The following is a 21523-nucleotide window of genomic DNA, read 5'->3' as shown; positions in this document are numbered from 1 at the left end:
TAATAGTAATAACTACATTCCTGAACTATAGTTCTTATTGTTATTTTTCTCTTTCTCTTGATGATTAAAAAAGGCTTTGAGATATGATTATGAGAGTAAGATCTTCTGTCTTGAACTCTCACCAATTATTATTTTTTAAATAATGCTAAAATTTTATAATTTTTTTAAAGAACTTAATATCAGATAAGTAAGGAAATGTTTTGATTATCTCTTTTTAGTTCAAAAACATAAGATTTAGAAGTATAATTTTAGAGAACGTTAGAAGTTGAATTAGTGGTAATCACATTCTAAAAAAGTGAATTTAACTCCTCAAATTTTAATTTATTCAAGGTATATTTATTACTTATCTACTGTAGATTGAACATGATTATAAGTATTGTTGCTATAATGGTAAAGATGGAAGACAGACCCTACTTTCATGGAACTTAAATTCTTCTGGTGTTGGTAGAGAGCAGAGAGATAATAAATATCTCAATAAATAAGGATACTAAGAAGTGAGATAAATGCCACTATGGAAGTTAAGCAGGGCGATATATTAGAGTAATAAAAGGAGTGTCTCTGATTGTGTAGATAAGGCTTGAATTAGGAAAGGACTCTTAAAATGAGATCTAAATGACTAGAAGCAGCTTACCTTGAACAGATCTTGGGAAGGGCTTTTCTGGGATATAAGTGTCTTGAAGCAGACACAAGCTTAGCGTGATAAAGATAAGAAAATGCAAATATGTAGTAAAGGAAAAAATGGTGGAGGTGAGGGCAGAATGGTGGAAGAGAACCAAATCAAGTAAGACTTTGTAGAACAAAGCAGTAGACCTAGAACCGATTTTCACTACAATGAACAGTCCTTGAATTGTTTTGGCAAGGAATGCAAATGATATAATTATTAATTTTTTTTTTAAGTCTCCTTAGCAACTCAGCAGACAGTTGACAGTAGAAAGGCAAAGAATAATGTAGAAATGACTAACTAATCTAGGTGACATTAGAATGTTCAACATGAGTAACAGTCATGTTTTAGGCTAGTGCTTTCATCATGCAGATAGTAAGAAGCCACATAAAAAGGAGTTTGGACAAATTTTCTCACTGGTTTGAGTGTGCAGGGAAATTATGTCTCTTAAACTGACTTGGGATTTACCATTTACTTGATAAAGAAGGTTGGGTGAAGAATAGTATGTGGGCTGGGATTTTAAGATAGAAGTTGGATATTTAGAGCTCAGGTGTGTTGGAGATAGAATTCTGGATATCATCAACATTCAAAATATAGATATAGATGTTTTTCAAAGCCACATCACTGGATGACATCACCTAGAGAACGAAAGTAGATAAAGAAGAGACCAAGACCCAGTCCTAGGACATTACAGTATTCAGTTTCATTTTTTCATGCTTCCACTTTCACATTTAATCTATTATTATCTGACTTGTCAAATACAGGCATTCCAACTATAGCCCTAGTAGCTAGAAAGTCTAAATGCTGCAACAGTTTCACATCCATGAAACCTATCTATAAACTTATATGTATACCTAGAGTCTCATTTATAACATGAAATAGCTGCTCTCTGCATTGCTTCTGCACAGTTTTTGATAGTTGAACTTTTTAAATGGAACTCAAAGGTATAAAAAAAAAAATCCAACAATAAAGGTGGAACCTGCATAACCTTGAAAGTTATTGTTATTAACTGAATTGTATACCCCTGAATTTATATATTGGAGCCCTAACATCCAATGTAACTGTATTTGGAGATAGGGACATTAATGAGGTAATTATGGTTAAATGAGATCATCAGTGTTGGGCTCTAATCCAATTTGATGAGTGTCCTTTCAAGAAGAGGAAGAGACGACAGGGATACCTGTGCATAAAGGAATAGCCATGTGAGGAAACAGAGAAAGCTAAGGAGAGAGGCTTCAGGAAAAATCAGCCCTGCTAGCACCTTGATCTTGATCTTCCAGCCTCCAAAACTGTGAACAAATCAATTTCTGTTGTTTAAACTATCAGTTTTAAATTTGGTGTGTTTTGGTACTGTAGTCCTAGAAAACCAGTATAATAGTGTGGCAGAACTTGTTATACTAGTCAATTGGTTGAAGTAGTTACTAGCCCACTAAGATTTTAGGAAGTGACACACTTTAGGAGAAGACGGAAAAGTAATTTGAAATTATGTTTTAAAATCACCACATTATTATTGGATTTTTGTTGATAATGAAATCTCTGTGTGCTATTGTTTATATTTAGACTCATGTTTTTACCTTCATGAGAACTTCACCTATAATCACCTATGATCTTTTGTTACTATATAACCAATGGTAATAATTTTGTGATAATTAACCTTATGATGACATTATACTGACAGCCTGAGCTCTATGTGTTTAATTTTTTTTAAATCGAGATATAAATTGACATATAATTATGTTTAAGTTTAAAACATTAACTGCTGTTCTATGTTGAATTGATACATTTCTATAGCACAATATAATTACACCTTCGTATTAGCAAGCGCCTCTCTCATGTCACATAATTCTCATTTCTTTTTGTGGCGAGAACATCGAAGGTGTGTCTCGTAGCAACTTTGCCTTAACCATTCAATTTGTCCCTATGTTTGTTGTTGGAAAGAATGTAAGTATACCCTGCCTCTGCCTAGGACAAGCAGGTATCCACATAGGAAAAAAAGAAACTTGCTGAATAGTTTAGTAAAATTAAATTATGTTATTTGAAATCTCTAGTATTTATTCCTTTATACCTCAACTCTATCCTTTCAGTTTATCAGCTTTTTCTTTTGGTCTTCAAAGTCTCTTGGTGTATTCTAGTTTTTTTTTTTCTGGGAGATATTTTATTTTTTATTTATTTTTAAAATCACAAATGACCTGCTATTATGCTTATCTTTACTTGTCTGATAAGAAAAAGAGTCACTTCGTAGAGAATTTTTAAAGGAAGTTTAGTGAACATTACAGACCTTTAAAATTCCTTGTCTATTAGGAGCCAATCTACAGAACAGCCCTTCTAGCTTTTAGGAGATTTATCAAAGAAATTGAGCCCAAATGAGATTGTCTCTAAGACATTGCACAGTCAATACAAAGAGCCTGATATATGTTCATTTCTAAAATTCACTGAAGACATGTCCAAATAAGCTGACAATGAACAGGAATTTGTTTCCTATAACTGTCTATTGCATTAAACTAAGCAGAGTTTCTAAAAATTAAGTGAAGTTTATCTACTTTTAAGCAACATCAGACTTTTTTTTCTTTTAGGGGGGATTGGTTATAGGCAAATTAAATATATCTGAATGAAGAGTATTTTTGTCAGTGAAATAAACAATCATTCACATAGATTGATATAATGAAGCATTGGATAATGAAGAATATTTATTTAAAATGAATCACTATGTGTAGTAAATGGAAGAAAAATACGTATTATAGTTTGAACAGGAGGAAAATAGTACTGTTTTTCTATATCAAATAGACCCTAGTCAAAATACTATTGCATATCTAGCTGGGTTTGGGTCTATTACCTAAATGGAAAAAAAATGTATTCGTAAAAGATGTTTTGTATACAAAAATCTGCATTTACCTATTCTGTAGATAACATTTACTACTTAGATTCCATGGAAACAGATGCTATTTAAATGCATAATTCAGTAATTGTTCATGCAAGTGAATTTGAGTTTTTATATTCATGATCGAAGTTTTAAAATATAATAAAAATAGCTCCTTTTTTTTTTCCTCTAGAGTGTTATACATTATTCTACATAGTTTCCCCTTAAGATATAATTCTAAATACTTAATATTTTTTCCGTAAACTTTGGTCTAAACAAGATTGTTAAATATCCTCACAAAAGGCACATGAGTTATTAATGAGGTCTACTTGTGTTGTCACACTTTATTTCTACTCCTCAAATTTGATAATTCTACCTTGGGGAATAACTAGAAGATATAACTATTCCTGTGAGAGAAATGAGAGGTGGTAACAGAAGACCCTATTTGTATCTTTCTGTGGGCAATGATATGCCAAGTTGATGAATTAAACATGGGCTAAATACTAGGAATAGAGGACAGAAAAAGCCATGAACAATACCTACATCAGCTAAGAAAGGGTTGAAACTAAAGAATTATGCATAAAGCTGTCTCAATCCTGGAAAGGACACAGAATCTAGAATAAAGGAAGATATAGGTATCATAGTGCTTAGGAATTGGGGACAGAAACAGAGTTTATGAGATATTAAGGACAGAGGTAAGTTTTGAAGGCTCCACAGAATCACTGTTCTTATCTCTGTGGGGATTATTTTATTGTAGCAGTATTATTTACTTGTCACCTGTATGCTTTGCCAAAAGTTCTCATTCTTGCTTTTTTAGTTTCTTGCTGATTTTCCACCTCTGCTATGGTGAATTCTGAGACTTGCTGTTTCCTTGTGTTTCACCTCCATTTATAGGCTCATTGCCTGCTTAACCCCTCTGTAACAATTCGTCGCTATTTCTTTTCCTCTTGAGTATCTCCCCAGCTCATGATGCCTGATCTTTCTACAGTTGATTTGAGTTCATGCCCTTCCTACAATTTGTACTCAGACTCAACATGGCCAGCATGGAAAACAGACTTGATCATTGCCTGCACCAGACATACATATGCATAAAAACTCACTCATAGTTCACTGAAACCATTCCCTGTGTAGTCCACTCTATTTCTGCTCTAGCTTACCTTCAGTTTTTTAGTTTTCAAAGTAAAATTCTCCCTGCATTCTTGACTAGGTACATATAACTTTCAATGTTCTTTGGAGTCAGAGAGATCTTGGTCCCAACCCATCAATTATCTCCTTTCTTAAAGCATCTAAGATTGGGGAAAAAATGGTTAATGCAGTGGTAGAGGGTGGCTTGCAGCCAGTGAGCAAGGTGCATTTATTTTCAGTTTTCAGTTCCTCAAACAGACTTCTAATGTGTCTACCAGAGTCTTATGTCAGACTGTGAGGACATCATTACTGACAATGTCTCTTTCAGGTTTGAGAGTCTCTTGATTCAGCAGTGGCAGCCACACTACCTTCGGGCATGGGGCCAGGAAGTGGTCCCTCTAGGTAACTTGGGTTTGACTCACACAGCTGTTTTTTCTAGGACTCTACCTTGATCCAGAGCATCTGCTGCCCTAGTACTAAAATAACATCTCTTAAATTGTTACCGGGTTTCTAAAAAGATTTTTATGTTCCAGGATGAACATAAAAATATGTCTTGGTTGCTCTGATTTACATTTTCCAGTGGGTCAACATCACTGGCACTATAAACTCAATCCAAAGCTGTAAGAACTTACATACTAGTCAATACCACATCTCTAATTTTCCCATTGGAATTTATCTCTTTAAGGAAAATCTCACCAAGAGAGCCAAAGTGCTCTTTTGGCAGCACAGAATTTCTGAAACACTTTAGTGCAACCTCCTAATAAATCTGAGATTGTCGGAGGGCCTGAGCACTAAAATGCCATTTTTCCCCAGCTGCTGCCATTTTTCCTTTATAAGCATTCCACACCTTGCTTCTCCTCTCCTAGGGGAATCAGCACAAAATTGATCATTTGCCGGGTTTCTGCCCATAGCAGTCTTAATTTTTTTATGTTCATCATGTGTACATTTCTGTAATTGCATCTGCAAAGTGCCCAGATTTCTGCCTATCTTGAGTGGATCTTGGTGCTAGTTGTTACACCGCAGTGGACCAGAGGGTGACATCGGTAGGTGAGTAGGACTTCCTCCTCAGATGAGAGTGAGCAATCCCAGGAGCAATTCCGCTTCATGGTACTCAGCTTGCAACCACCTGTCCTATTCCTCCTCAGTTGGAGGCAATAAAGGGGAAGACAATTTATATTCCTGTTGACTATATGAATTTGTCATTTTCACCATTTATTTATACAGATTTCCCTCAAATCCTTTAAATTGATTTGCAAGGTCTTTATCTTTCCTCTTCCAGAAGGTGATGTGTCTCCTAGTATCTCATGTTCATTGCCAAAATTGTCAAAATTGTGAATGGTCTGATAATTTATCCTACTTGTAAACTAATTTATAAATGCTGTAAAATGAATATATTACTTCTCTTTCTTAGTGTACAGATATGTAATTTTCATGGGTATACAAACTTCTATAATTTTTTGAAGACATTGTGTAACATGTCTTTAGCATATAGATGGAGTGACAACATATATATTACTAAGTTACAACTTAGCAGGGTTTGTCTTCCTGGCACTGATTTTCACTAAAAAGTAGGTTATTCTCTGTGTTACAATTTATAAATGATGGGAATTGAAATAATGCATAGATTTATTTTTATGCTAAATAACATATTTTAGGTGAGTCAAATTCCCAATTAAATAACCTTACTATCACATTTATTTATAGGAAAATAATATGGGCCTTATAAAGAAAATACCATAAAATTCACTCTATGATGTACAACTAATGCTACTTGTTCAGTAGTCTTTAATAAACTAATCACATCTGATATTTTCTAGTAATAACTACTTAAAATTAGTATCTTTAGCTAGCAAATGATTCAGTATATTTAAATTTTCCAATTTTCTCTGTAAAAAATGAAAACCTATTTTAAGAAATGCATAACTATATATGAAATTCCTTATCGAACAACTGATTAAAAAATATATTTTATTTGATGTGCTATCTATTTGGTACTATGCTTGTGGAAGGAGAATAGTTTCATCAGAGGCATTAATAAGATATGTTATCCCCTGGTACCCAAAGGTGAAAATATAATAGGTCTGTCTTCAGAGAAACATTTCAGAAATCATCTAGCGAGTGAGCCAATTACTCACTTGAAGATATCTTACCTAATTAGATTCTACAAAAAAATTGTCCAGGGTATTCCTTTTGGGAAGTAAAATGCCTCTTTAGTGTATTGGTCTTTGTTTTTTAAATGAAGGAAGTTAGACTCAAAGGACACTTTAATAATGAATCTAGAAGATGAACGCTGTGCACTGAACTGAGTTTGCACTATGTTACATTCTTACCAGAGCCAGTTTGCTGCAATAAGCATGTTTATATCTTATGGAATAAAGCATATTAGGCCACTGAATCTCTTAAATGCACTTACAGAAGATAATTTAACATTCTAAAAACAATTGTTAATGTTTAATTTACATTATTAAAATAGATTTCTTTTTCATCTTGGGGAAATGAAGAAAATTCAGGATCAAAATAATAGATGGTTGGAGCTATCACTAAAGGCTGACTTCTTAGAATATCTGATTCCATTTAAGTATCATTTGGCAAGTCTTGTCTCAACTTTAACACATGGCATGTGAGAGTGGTAAGTAATCATTTTATAGGGAGAAGTTACCAGAGAAACAGAAACAGTATTGAAATGAGTAAAAACAAAAATAAAAACATATTGATTCAAGAAATGTCAATATGTTAGTAAATATATTCAGGTCTCTCCTTTTATATAGCTAATTTTAGATCAGAATCTATGATCCATCTGTTCTGGAAAATATATTTTGGAATATTATTTTATGAGATTTGAGGAGACTTCTATTGATCATATTAATTACTTATGAAATCATATTATGAACATATAGCATCACCCCTGAAGGAGCTTAGTCAAAAATTTGGCTCTTTTTTTAATAAACATGTTCTCCGGAGCATTATTATTTTTAAATTATGATAGATATTATCTTTCCTTTTTAAAAGTTAAATCTGTTTGGTCTTCTAATGCAGAGAATGCTGATAGCACATTCTGGCAAAGCACGTTTACGAATTCAATCTACAATACACAGTCTATACTAAGTAGGCACTGATCAAGCATTCTTAAGAGAGGCATTTTTGAAAAGGAGGAAATTATTCTTTAGAATGGCTGGCTCACTTTGTAGAGGCTGCCAGGAAAAGTACTGTACTCAAAGGTAGAGGGATCTCATCCTTTGTGGGAAATCACCACCTCTCCAACTCCAAATGTAAAGTTCGTTCTAGAAAACTGGAAAACTCAATTGTTTATTCTATAAAGCTGCATTCCTTAGAATTTCTTTTTTCTTTTTTCTTTTCTTTTTTTTTTTTTTTTAATGTCCTACAGGAGAAAAAAAAAACAAAGTCTTATCTATTGGATGCTGACAGTAAGCAAAATGTTCTTGGATGAGAAGAGTTTATGAAAAGAAATTTGTAGTTAATGATATAATAGATAAACAATTTCATATTCAATGAAAGGAATGGGGACGCATTTTGCACTTTCTTTACAGACAGAATGTGCAGTGCCATCACAGGTTCTGGAATGGTAACAATCACTTGCTGAAGTGAGAGCGCTGAAAGGTACAGCTCAATGGCCATCGCTCTATAATTACCTCTTTTTTTTTTTTTATTAGCAGTTTAAAATGCATTTTACTTGTGTGTTGTATTTTATGAGTAGATTACATAGAACATTTTCTATTATTCTTTTGTTCATTAGCATTAAGAACTACTAATATACATTAAGCTCCATGATAATACTAGTATTTCAATTCAGTTTAGTCTAATTTCTGCAATTATATTTTAGCAGAATGTTGCACAGCAAAAAGAAACTTAATACTGGACTTTAGTTTGAAATTAAGATTTAACCCTTAACATCAATCATGGTTGACATACTGAATTAACATGGCTATCACCTAGTTATCAAAAGGTAACTAATAAAAAAGCTAATGCAATGCTTATTTATTTACCACATATTTATTGAGGGTTTATTATATGTCAGAAACCAACCCAGACACAGGATATATAGCAGGGACCAAAACGGACAAAAATTTCTCTGTCACAAGAGTCAGGAAAATGTTTACTGAAAGAAGAAAGTTCAGCTAAGACCTGAAGGAGGTGAACTTTTGGCTATGTGGGAGGAGAGTTGTCACATACAAGGGAAATAAGTACAAATCTGTGAGGCAGAAGCGTGCCTGCTGGGTACAAGCATGGTATCAGTGTAGCTTCTATGAAGATGAGGAAGAGATTGTGTTAGGGAGTATACTTTAAAAAGAGGTAACAGGGATCAAGATTGCAAAGGGCCTTGTTCACAACCATACGACCTTTGTCTATTAGTATGATTGGTTGGAAAACCATTGGATGGTTTCGAGAGGCAAGGTATATCTTCTGTCTTACCTGAGTAATGCTTACCACTGGGAGAAAATACACTGAATGAAGGATGAAAGCAGAACAGAGATCATTAACAGGCAACTGAAATAAAGATGATGGTGGCATGGAACATGGTGGTAGAGATGGAAAGTGAATATATTTGGGCACGTTTCCAAAATATGTTAAAGGTAATGTCAATAGGATTTGCTGACATGTGAGACATAGAGTAAGAGATGCAGAGACAAAGAAGCTAAAATTTTCTTTTTAAAAAAAATTTCAGCTCTTTTAAGAAACATATTCAAAATTCATGGAGGTTGTACCCATGTCACATTTCTACAAGTTATCTTAGATCTGTGTGGTCTGAATTTTAAAGAGAATTAAAGATCCACTACCACTTCCGTGGTCAAGTTTTTTGTTTATATTCTTTAAGCCGCTCCTCTCAGAGCGTTGTAATTGAGAGCCCATCAGCCTCCCCCTTTCTCCCAGAAGAATTCTAATTTGTATAGGAGACTTAGTATTAAACACAAATACGTCTTTATCTATCAGTATATATCTCTTCCTTTTTAGCTATCCTTATCTATCCATTTTTATCTGAGCACTTACATCATGCTTACAAAATGCCAGGTACAATATCTAATTTGTTTATAAAGCTTTATCACTCAGTTCTTACTACAATTCTTTAAGGTAAGCACAGTGACAAGTTAGGTGGGAGACCCACCTAATCTACTCACCTAAGATACAAATGCTTCAGGAAAATCCATGCTATTATCTACTCTCTACACCCTATGCTTTTTAGTACCTATTCAAATTATTTACAAAAGTTCCTGGGTATAGAAATCAATCATGCATCTTACAATCAGTATACCTTAAATTTGATGGAATATGAAAACTTGCAGAATTTATGCAAAAATGGTTTTATTATATACCTCAGGCCCTTGAAATACTATCCTACCTTATAAATATCACCAGTAACAATATCATATTATACCTCGATACAATGTACTAGAAATAACACAGCATAATTTCTGTGGTGCATATTAGACAAAGCCAAACTGATGCAAATTCTATGCAATAATTAACTAATAATATTAAATAATTTCAAAGTCATGTAAGAGAGATTGAGGAACTATCTCGGACTTGGAGGAAAATATGAAGACTTAACTAAATGCAATACATGATCCTGAATTGGATTCTAGGACTGAAAATGAACCTCAATGACGGTTGATGAAATTTGAATAAGATGTCTAGATTGATTAATAGTAATATAAGCAATGTTAATTTGCTTTTTTTTTTTGATAATTATACTTTGGTTTTGTAAGGCATTGCCACTTGGGGAAGCTAGATATGCAAATAGATTCTGTATTATTTTAACTACTTTATTTATATGTGTGAAATTATTTCAAAATGAAAACAAAAAAAAAACCATATAAAAGGTAAGATAAATTTTATTTCAAAAGAAACGGAAGTTAAATTTTGGAAAAAGATAAATGTATATCAACGGATTTTGATTTTATCAGTTGTTTTAGGAAACAGAGAAAGTAGGGAAACTAGAGAATGTAGAAATAATGATTTAGAGGGGCTAAATGAATAAGCAGAATATGTGGCCATATGCACAATACCATTTTCTGAATATATAAATTTATGAGTGGCTACTGTATATCAGGTACTGTTTATATTTCTGGGACTAGATCAATAATAATGTAAGTCAATGAAAGATTTTTATTCCTGTATTTATTTAAATTATTGTACATTTCTATTAGTACAGAAAAATACTTACCTAAAAGTAATCAGTATTTCCCTTTCAATCCTATTTAAAGAATAATTTTGAAACTTAACTTCAAAGAGAGAACATTGTCTAGAGGTATTTGGGCGCTTACATGTGTGATTAACATGGAACTGATTTTTCATGGTTAATTAACAATATAAACAAAACAGCTCAATAATTATATGTAAATTAAGCTTAGAAAGTTAGGGAAGTTAGGAATAAAGATAATTTTTGGATGGTATAGAATTCTATGTAGGCACTTAATTACTTTGATTTATTAAAAATTATTTTTCCATTATTATCTAGCTTGCATTGTTATGGGTCATATGTTAGCTGTAAGTCCTAATGTTACTTTGAAGGCAAAATCTCCTTTACTTCTCTACCCCAACCTCTAGCTGTTTTTGTTTCTCTCTATGTCATTGATTTTTAACAGTTTTGTTATTTTTGTTGTTTTGTTCCATTTTCAGTTCTGGTATTCTTTTAATTTCTTACTTAAGATTTATTTTATTTCTGGCATCTGTGCTTTTATATTATTTCAAGTTTTTGACAATTCTCAGACATAGCTTCTTCAATTATTTCTTCTTAATAATTTGCTCTCACCTCTCTTCCTTTAATTAAAGATATGTTAGAACTTTTTAGATAATATATGTGCTCTTTCACTCTATTCTACATTTTCCTTTCCTTTGTCTCTTATGCTTTTGGTTGGGTATTTACTTCTTACATACCTTGCTGTTCATTAATTTTCTCTTCACCTGTGTCTCTAATCTGCTGCTAAATGTGCACAGTGAGTTTTAATGTCCATTTTTCTTTTTGCTTCTTGAATATACATTGTTTTTTATAAACATATTTATCCAAATTTATATTTAATATATGCATCCTTTTAGTCTGTTTACTAATTGTTTTCAATCTTTTCTGATCTTCTGGTATGTCTGATAAATTCTGACACAGTGCTTGATCGCATGTGAGAATTACAGATAAATTGAGACTCAATATAATGCTTATTTTTAGCTGAAACTATATAATTTTACAAAGAGGCAACAAAGTTAAAGGCACTAATAAGCACAGTAGTTAAAAATATAAACAAATCTTTTAGCATATCTTGGACATAGCTTTTAGATAACCTTTTCAAAATTCATTTCAAGTTTTACTTCCTCAATAATGACTTTCTCTTGCTTTTGAACCATATTATTTATCTGTTTCAATTCTTTTGGTCCTTATTCTCACACAATTATTTGTTCTATAATTTGCTTTATTATTAGTCATTTTCTCTTAGATACATCAAAAGATATGTGGGTCTGTGGACCATGACTTAATGTTAAAATTATCCCCTCAGATTCTAGAACAATATTGGCTAATATTGGTTGTTGGTGGATTATAGTACAGCTTCATAATAACATGTCAGGAATTTTACTTTCTTTTACTCTCTACAAATGATGGTTTTATACTCAATTCATATAAAAAAATTCTTCTTGATCTGTTACCTTTTATATATCTACATAATAGCATGCTATGCTCATTTTTAAACTGTTGTGATATCAAATTCACAAGTCAATGTGGTATACTATGCAGTTAAGGTTAAATGTCTCTTAATGTTCTCTACTTATACAGAAACCTAGAACAATCTATTGCATTTATCAATTCATTCATTAAACATACTGAAAACTTACCTTGTACCAAATTGAATTGATTTGAATTGATTTTTCTGTGATAACTATGAATATACAAACTGGTGTAATAGTTCAGATCTCTATTACTTTTACTTTTAATTACATTTTTTAGCTTTAAATAAATTATTCTTTGCCCCAAATTAGTAAAATTAATATTTATTTTAAAAATAAATGATTATTTATAAATAATTCTCTAATCTTTTTTCATGATTTGAGTAACTTTGGATGTAAAATTTAAAAGTTATAGAATAGACAAATATTAAAATAATCACATTACATTTGTACAGTGTTTAGTTACCTAGGGCTGTCATAGCAAAGCACTAGAAAGTAAGTGGCTTAAAACAATGCAAAAGTATTGTTTCACAGTTCTGCAGGCTAGAAGTCTAAAATCAAGATGTCAGTAGGGACACACTCCCTTGAAACCTGTAGAAGAGAATCTTTCTTTACTTCATCTCAACTTCTATTTGTTGGCTGGCAATCCTTAGCATTTCTTAGTTTGTAGCTATAGCACTTCAGACTTTGCCTGTGTTGTCTTATGGTCACTTCCTTTGTATATCTGTCATCATATCCTCTTCCCTCTTCTTATAAGAGCACCAGTCATATTGGATTAAGGATCCACCCTACTTCAGTATGAATTTATGTTAATTTATCTAATTATAGCTGTAATAACCTTATTTCCAAATAAGGTCACATTCTGAGGTTCTAGAGATTAGAGTTTCAATTTATTATTTTGGGGGACAAAATCCAACACAGAATCCATAGTATGTAACTTTTCTCTGCAGATTGTAATCCATCTCTTCTAATGTAAGTTTTTATTAGCTATACTATAGTTTCATTGACAATAAAAAAATGAATAATTTAAAAAATTCTTAAAATAAAGTGAATAAAAATTCATTATTTAGGAGGCCTATATTTGTATAAAAAGTTGAATAACCTGATTTTTTTGAAGCTCATTCTTTTCCAGTGAAACTTTGCAGATGTGGTTTTAGGTTAAACATGTACATGGAGAAGTAGGGTTTTGTATTAGTGAGGATTCTCCAGAAAAACACAACCAATAGGATGTAGAGAGATTAAGACATTTATTATGAGGAATTAACTTATGCAATATGGAGGCTGCAAAGTTCCAGGATCTGCAGGGTAAACTGGCAAGCTGAAGACCTAGGAAGGTTTATGGTGTAGTTCCCGTCCGAAGGTCTGAAACTAGGCTGCTTCCTGGGATGGTAGATGAAGAAGGGGTTTTGGGGCAGCAGAGTTTTGGTCAAACACCTGCCAGTGTGGGAACCAGATTTGCAGAATTCCCAGTGAGAAGAGATCCAAGACATCAGCTTAAGATTTGGTGCTGTAATGGGGAACTTGGGAATTCAAGTAATCAGACCAAGAAAGATGGTTATAGAGGAGGGAAAATATACACACCCCAAAATACACACACATGTATACACAAAATTATTCATTTTTAGCACTGTAATAATGTATTCTATGCATTTATGATTTTATTCATGTTTGATTTTAGCATTACATCATAGAAAAGCAAGTATGGTCATAAAAAGATGAAACTTTCTAATGATATTTGGAAACACATAGGAACATAAAATAAGGTATTAGAGAAGATAATGCATATACAAATTAATTCTTATTCAGAAAATATTTAAATATTGCTTTTCATTTATTTTTTGTTATCTCATCTGCTTATAAGTGAACAAATCAACAGCTTTTTGCTTGTACTGAAATTTTATTTGCTAGGGTTTTTAATTAAATTTCCTATTACTGCTACATACAAACAGAAAATCATTAATATGGCTTAGTTTTATACTTATGAAATCTTAATCTGTAGAGAAATAATTCTTAGACAAACAGTTTCTCTTATACCAAAAAGAAAATACTTTTCTTTATCTGGTTTTTATTCACTTTCATTTTATGAACAATTCTAGGTAATATATTAATGTCTCCTGAGAATAGAAAAAACTTTAAAACTTAGGATTGGTTTGCAATGTTAGCCTAAAACTATACATATGATAATAAGGTTTTTATTCACTGAACATTTAATTTACTTTGATAACATCGAGTTTTATTTGCTTTTGTCTATAATGACAAGTACTATTGTCAACACTGTTCCTTTTTTAGTAAAAAAATAAATATTTTAGCACATATATCTGGTACTACTAGGTTTCTAATCTATTTGCCATTTTCTTTTAAATATATCCCCTTTTCACAAACTAGGCAACAAAGTCCACTAGAGGTAGCACAATAAACTCACAGGGGCTGTTTTTTTTTATATATATTTTTAAAGGTTATATTAAATGACAAGTTTAAATTTTAAATTTTTAAATTTTTTGGGGGGAATCACATTGGCATTTATTGGAAATTTTTTGGGGGGAATCACATTGGCATTTATTGGAAATTGTAAAATACAGTAGATAATCAACAGATGATTATATACACCATTTGTTTTATACCTATTTTCCAAATATCAGAGTACCAAAATAAGGTATGACCAGGAAAACATCAAACTAGATCCAAAACTATGTAGATAATTATAAACATGGAAATATATTTCTCTTATTTTGCTCTCACTTGCTTCGTGGAGATTACAACCTCCACCAAAGTATCTCAAGTAAATTCAGAAAGTCACCGGAATTGTTTCAAATGTTCTCATCTTCAGTCTCTGTGGACATTTAGTGGCAAGTATCAATTTTCTCATTTATTCTACCTTTGTTTTCTATGCCTACAGTAACTGCTAAGGTACTGATACCCGGCAGAGGCTTTGGCCCCGTGGTGATGCTGCCTGGATTGCCATCTGTGCCAAGGCCCCTGGTACCTAAAACGGGTACTGACGTCTGTGCTGAGGGCTCTCTCACCGGAAGCCTCAATAGCACTTGCATGATTCCCAGTCCACACGGGGTCAACGACTGAAAGATGCATTTCATCATGTACCCTGAACATTTCATGATGATGCTAATTAAATCTTTTTAAGTTTCTTGTTCATTAAATGCCAATCCTTTTCTCTAAGTCCGAGGCATGAGTACACTTAGTATTGCTAAAAGGAAATTTGAGTAACGAGCACAATATTACTTCCCAACTCTAAGTTCTTTCTTTATTTTTGAAACATATCTTAGTATTCAGCTGCTTTTCTCTTGAGTTGAAATGTTTTCTGGAATGATCTCTCGCTCTTTCTCTCTCTCCATATACGTACAGATACGTATATATATGTACCTCTCTATATATACCTACATGTACTTATGTACATACATATATACACATACATATATGTATATACACACATATTCTCTCTATACACATATAGACACACACAACTTACATAGCCCTTCTGAGCAAACATGGAGTACGTACATAGCATGCCTGTGTTTCAGAATAAGTTTATCACAACTTGTATTTAGGCATATAGGCACATACACACATATACATACCACACAATATGTGTTTTTAAATTTAAAAATGAATCACTCTAAAATTTTGAAAGAGTGTGAAGATGTTTGTTTGTGGGAGGGCTGTCTTGCTTCATTGCGAGGTACCCACAGACTGCCTGCCCTATCTTGGCCTCAGTGCTCTTGCTGCGAGGACCTTCATAACTGTGTGTTCCATCAGGAAAATGTAAAACCATATGCCTTCCAAGCAGCCATTTAATTCAATGAAGCTGTAATTATGAAGAAGAAATAGTCTTTGTAAATATTCTAAGAAATAGAATAATTTTATTCACAAAAAATAAAAATTTAGAAAACTTTTTTAACGGAAAATAATAGAAATAGGTTTTTTACTGGAGAATAACATTTAGAGGGTGTTTAAATTCAAATAGAGATTATAAGGCTTTAGTGGTATTTAAGAGACATCTATAAAAGCCAGTGTCACAATGTCACTCAGATATGACTGTACATTATCTCAGGTGTTCATGTGGCCTAGAGAGCAGATAGAAAGTCCCTGATTACATTTGGCGATGGCCTATACATAAGATACTTAGACAGTATGAATCTGTAAAACCTATAGAGTGATAATTGCAGGGTCCAAACATATGTGTGCGTATATGTATATATGTATATATACACACATAAATATACATACATATATACATACATACATACATATGACTACAAGACACAAGGCTTTGAGATAAAATGAATAGTAAATTCATTGTTTCAGTATCGTGAGTATCATTATACAGCTAGAGATTCAATAAGTTTATCATCAAAGAGATAGAACATCAGAACTGAGACATGAAAATTATGCCTTTACAGAGGATTTGTCCTTGGCACCTATGAAATTAGGAAAACATAAAGATGAGTCATCTTTCCTCCTACTCAGAAAACTGTTTAATGGACTCTTAAGCCCGCTCTTTTTTTCCTGTCAGGTTAGAATAGTTTTATGTTTTACTCTATTTAATATTTTTCAATATATACAAAGATTAAATTTAATTATAAATGCAAAATCAATTACCAGTGTTGCCTGATGGTAAACAGATTTGACTTGCTGGTCTTATGTAATTCACCTCTGCAACACTCATTGAATAATTAATAGCATTGATTTTGTCACAACTTCTGCCTGCTTCATGTGAAAATTAATTACTTTTATGAGGAAGCTGATATTGGATAGCAAAGCTGTCATAGAGGTTGTAGGTTGCAGTGTCAGCCATTATGCTTTACTCAGGGGCTTCTTCACTTCGACCTAGGTCACCGCTCATGTCTTTGGTTCTGCCATGCGATCAGCTGTGATGAGATTTCAGACTGGAGGGCTGGGATACATTCCTGCTGATAAGTTGAATAATAGCTCCAGGAATAGTTTTAATGAACCACCCCAAGTATTCATCTTAATTCTGTCTCAAGTAGCCATGTGAATTTATCCATGCTCGTGATTAACAAGTTTTCTATGGCTAAAAAGAAGATATGAGAAATAATACTAGTTTACTATCCAGTCTATTAGTTTTCCTCTTTGTAATTTTTTTCCTAATGTTTTTAAACTTAAAACATGTTTTAACATCTCAGAATCAGAGAGATGGTTTATATTTTTATATAATTTTAATGCTTTGAGTTTATTTTAGAATGAACTCTCTAGTTTATATAGAATTAATTTTTTGTGGTGTGTAAGATTACAATATAAGTTGAGATCATTTTCAAGAGTAGTTAAGATTGATCCTGCACCAGTTAATGAAAAACATTTTGTACCTGCATACATCCCAAGAGAACCATACAAGTGAGCCTCCCACTTCCATTCACATCAGTCTTTGTTAAATTAGCATGCATCCTCAATATTTAATTTTACAGTGAATGTGAGTACAAAGGGCATGTTTAACTTTCTGTTCTGGTCAGAAGCTAGGCATGCCAACTTTCTGTCTTGCTCTTAGATGTGGAAATAGGGAAGTGGATGGTCTCTTGCATTAGGCCAGGCAGTCCACTTCTTATCTGTCACAGTTGTGATCCATAAGTTTCAACAGAAGGTCACTGTAGTAATCTATGTTGTGCACTTTTACCCTAAAATCATAAATGTAGGACTTAGTTTTGCATTCCCAGTTTTTGTATGCCTCAAAACATTTTTTTTTCCAAAGATGGTTGGTCAGCCTCTGAACTCTCTGAGGTGTCTGCAGTGATCTTTGTAAGAATTACGAAGCTGATGATATGACTTCTCAATCTTTTTCTGTACAGTTTTTTGTTTTGTTTTGTTTTCTGTGTTTTTTTTTTTCTTTTTCTTTTTCTTTTTTCATTCCTAGATCAGTTAGGAGGGATTGCTCTACTGTTTGCTCAAATCTTCCCCAGTTCTAGGGGAGAAGTCATACCTTACCAATACAACCAAATGAGTTATAGTTTGTAAAGGTTTAGGCTGAGAAGGTCTCCCCTATGATATATATTTGGAATATGTGAAACAGGAGACTCTAGCTCCGGTATCAGGTAATAGAAGGAGTTTGATATGTCATGTAACTTTTGATCCCATTGTGAAGTTGAATGTTGGACTATTTACAGCCAAATGAGGTTTTAAAAAAATCTAGTTATATGTATTTGCATAAGCATCCTAAAATTTCCAAGCAAAGCTGTCCGATAAAAGATGATTTGGAAAATACTCTTTTAAATTATTGTCTCCTACTTTTTTTAAAAAATGACTCTTTATTCATAAACTTGATGCAAGTTTACAAAATTTATTGTACATTGCCAAATAAATTTGCAATGAAAAATAAAATCCAAAAAAAAAAAAAATAAACAAACAAAAAAAACAAAGCATGCCAAATGTGCAGCTGTCAATCTGTTAGCCATTAGGATATTAAAGAATTCAATAATGTATTCAAGATTTAGCCTTAGGTTTAAGGAACTTTAATGCTTTAAAGAATTCTGCCTTTTCACTAGTTATCTGAGCAACTGGCAATCAGAACTGTAACAAACGTTAACCATGTGGACAAGAATGCCAGAAAATCCTTTTCTACTGTCCTCTTAACCACACAAAGCAGAAGTGCCAAGTTTCTCCAATGTGGTTTCCAACGTTAAAAACTGAATCTTAAAGCAAATACATGAGAAACGCTTTTGAACTTTGTAACTGGTTTGTGCTTCTGGATTACATTTTAAAAGTGCTTAATAACTAGAATTTACTTTTAAATCAAACATAGGTATATAAAAAATCTATTACCGATCAAACAGGACTGATTCGGGTAAGGCATTAAATGGAGCACACTGATTTGAGTCAGATTTTGTAAAAGAATTAACACATGTAGGTTAGTCTTTCGGTAAAAGCCATTGTTACGACCATAGCAGGCTGCCTCTCTATGGTGGGCAACATGGATACATGGCTAATCACCTATAGTGTTCATGTTTTGCAATTCACAGTTTATATCATTAAAGACTATCATAATATTTTCTCTGTTGTCAAATTCAAAAATTTGGGGGAAGGGATGAATTAGCTCTACATGGATTGGATATTTATCTATAGACAAATTAACTGTGTGAAAGGAGTAGTTGTCTAATTTGAGTCAGGCGCGCACTGTAAGAACAATTAATTGTGTTCAGTCACATAAGGACATATCAGGGGGCTCCAGGATGGAGTGGAAACAGGACAGCAGTTTCTGCTTAAAGGGATCAAGAAAAAATAATGAAGTGATCAAGTTTCTGGGAGATATTCTTAAGAGATGTTTATTACAGCTGGATCATACAAGTTATACTATAATCACCATGATTGTATGAGGAACTATGATCATATGCACGTTATCTTTGTGTGTCAGCTGTGACTGTACCTTGGTTTTTCCACTTTTAATGGCAACATGGATTCTATAAGCTCCTATTCCAGTTCCTATGGGTTCATTGAAATAGCCAGATAAAGAGTAGGTATTAGATAATTAATGTTTCTCTCTGTTTTGGAGCCATAAATAACCATTGACTATAACAGTTTCCAAAATTTCTTAGATAAACTAAATCCAAGCCAGAAAGTCTAAATTTTTCTTGTATCTAATTGGAATGTGAGTGAGACTGATTAGAGAATCCCATCCATGGTTTTAGAGATTCACACCAGATGGTCCCATTTGGCCTTAGGCTTCCCAAGAAGGACCCAAATGTTTTCTTAATTTGGACAGTGGACTTTAGGATTCTTTCTCTTTAGCATATTCTCACATTTTCTCTATTCCTTAAAGAGCATAGGATAAGGAGTTTTTTCTCATTAACTGAAGGACTGAATATTTTTAAGCTTTGAAAAATTGTCTCATCTTTATTCATTTAGTTATTCATTTATCTACTTAATGTGAGCATTTTTATCACAAAAAATGTAATACTAATATAAATTAAATTAAATATTCAAGGTAAAGACTTTTATGTAATAGCATTTGAAATACATTAATTGCTATAAAATGATCTTCAGGATTCATGCTTCCATAAGTTATTCAAAGATATTTTAAAAATATTTACAATTTTAAGCTTGTTTTTGAAGATTATATGGATAGCTAAGTAGCATAACTGGAATGTAAGCCTTAGAATAGGTCTCCTAAATCAAAGAAATTTTTTAAACCTTGTGGCAACAGATATTCTTAAATACACAGTTAGGATGCAAGAATGCATTTTTTCCCCCTGTGTTCTGACTTAACTGCCACAGTCCCAGAGTCAAGAGGTGTTCTTTATATGTGGCAGTAAGGCCTCTCCCCACAGTATCTCAGATCCTCTGGACATAACTGCTCTCTGTTTATGGTGGGAAAAGAGTGAGAATTTTAAAAATGATGAAGAGTAGGCTACCGAGATTCATACGTTTTGTTTATTTACCATTTGAATGGGAATTAAGAATATTAATGTATGGCTTGTTATAGTATTAAAAATGGATAATTATTGCTGATGATATTCATTGTAATCAGGCTGACTGCTCATCCTACAAAGGTTTTATTGAAAACCAAAACTAAATCATCTTCAGCAATGAATTGAAGCTGTCAGGTCAGACTTAGAGGGTTATAAAGTCACACGCAATGCTACTAAATCACTCTCATTCTAATCAACTTGAAATCCAAAATCAGGTTAAATAAACATGTGAACGTCTCCTGATGTACTCTTCAAGTCTTTGATTTGCATTCTTATTTTTTTCTTTTTTCTTTTTTCTTTTTTTTTTAAGTTTATTAGGATAACATTGGTTAATACAATTATATAATTTTCAGGTGTACATTATAATTTGACATCTGTATATTCTATTGTGTGATTACCACCCAGAGTTCAGTTTCCTTCAGCTACCATATATTTGACAGGGTAAAGGTGGTCAAATATAGGGGAGATGGGGGAGGGTGAAGTGGGTAAATGGGATCAAATATATGATCACATTTTTATTTGAACTCTTATTTTATTCTTCCATTGCTGTGCAGTGGGATTCTCAACATACATAATTTTTTCTATTTTTTTTTTTTTCTGTTCTAGTGAGCAAAATTTCAGATGGTTTTTCAATCATTGTTAGCTCAAAAGGAAACTCACCTTTTGGTAATAATAGCTGTTTTCCTCCATGAGTAATTGGAGGGGTTATGTAGGTGGCATATTAGCTACACTAATGAAAGAGTTTAAATATTTTAGATGACTGAGAAATGGAGTTTATTTAAT

The sequence above is a fragment of the Pteropus medius genome, unplaced genomic scaffold (genome assembly GCF_902729225.1).
Source record: "Pteropus medius unplaced genomic scaffold, Ma_sr-lr_union100, whole genome shotgun sequence".
NCBI lineage: Eukaryota > Metazoa > Chordata > Mammalia > Chiroptera > Pteropodidae > Pteropus > Pteropus medius.
The sequence above is the reverse complement of the archived record's forward strand: the minus strand, read 5'-3'. Positions refer to the sequence as shown.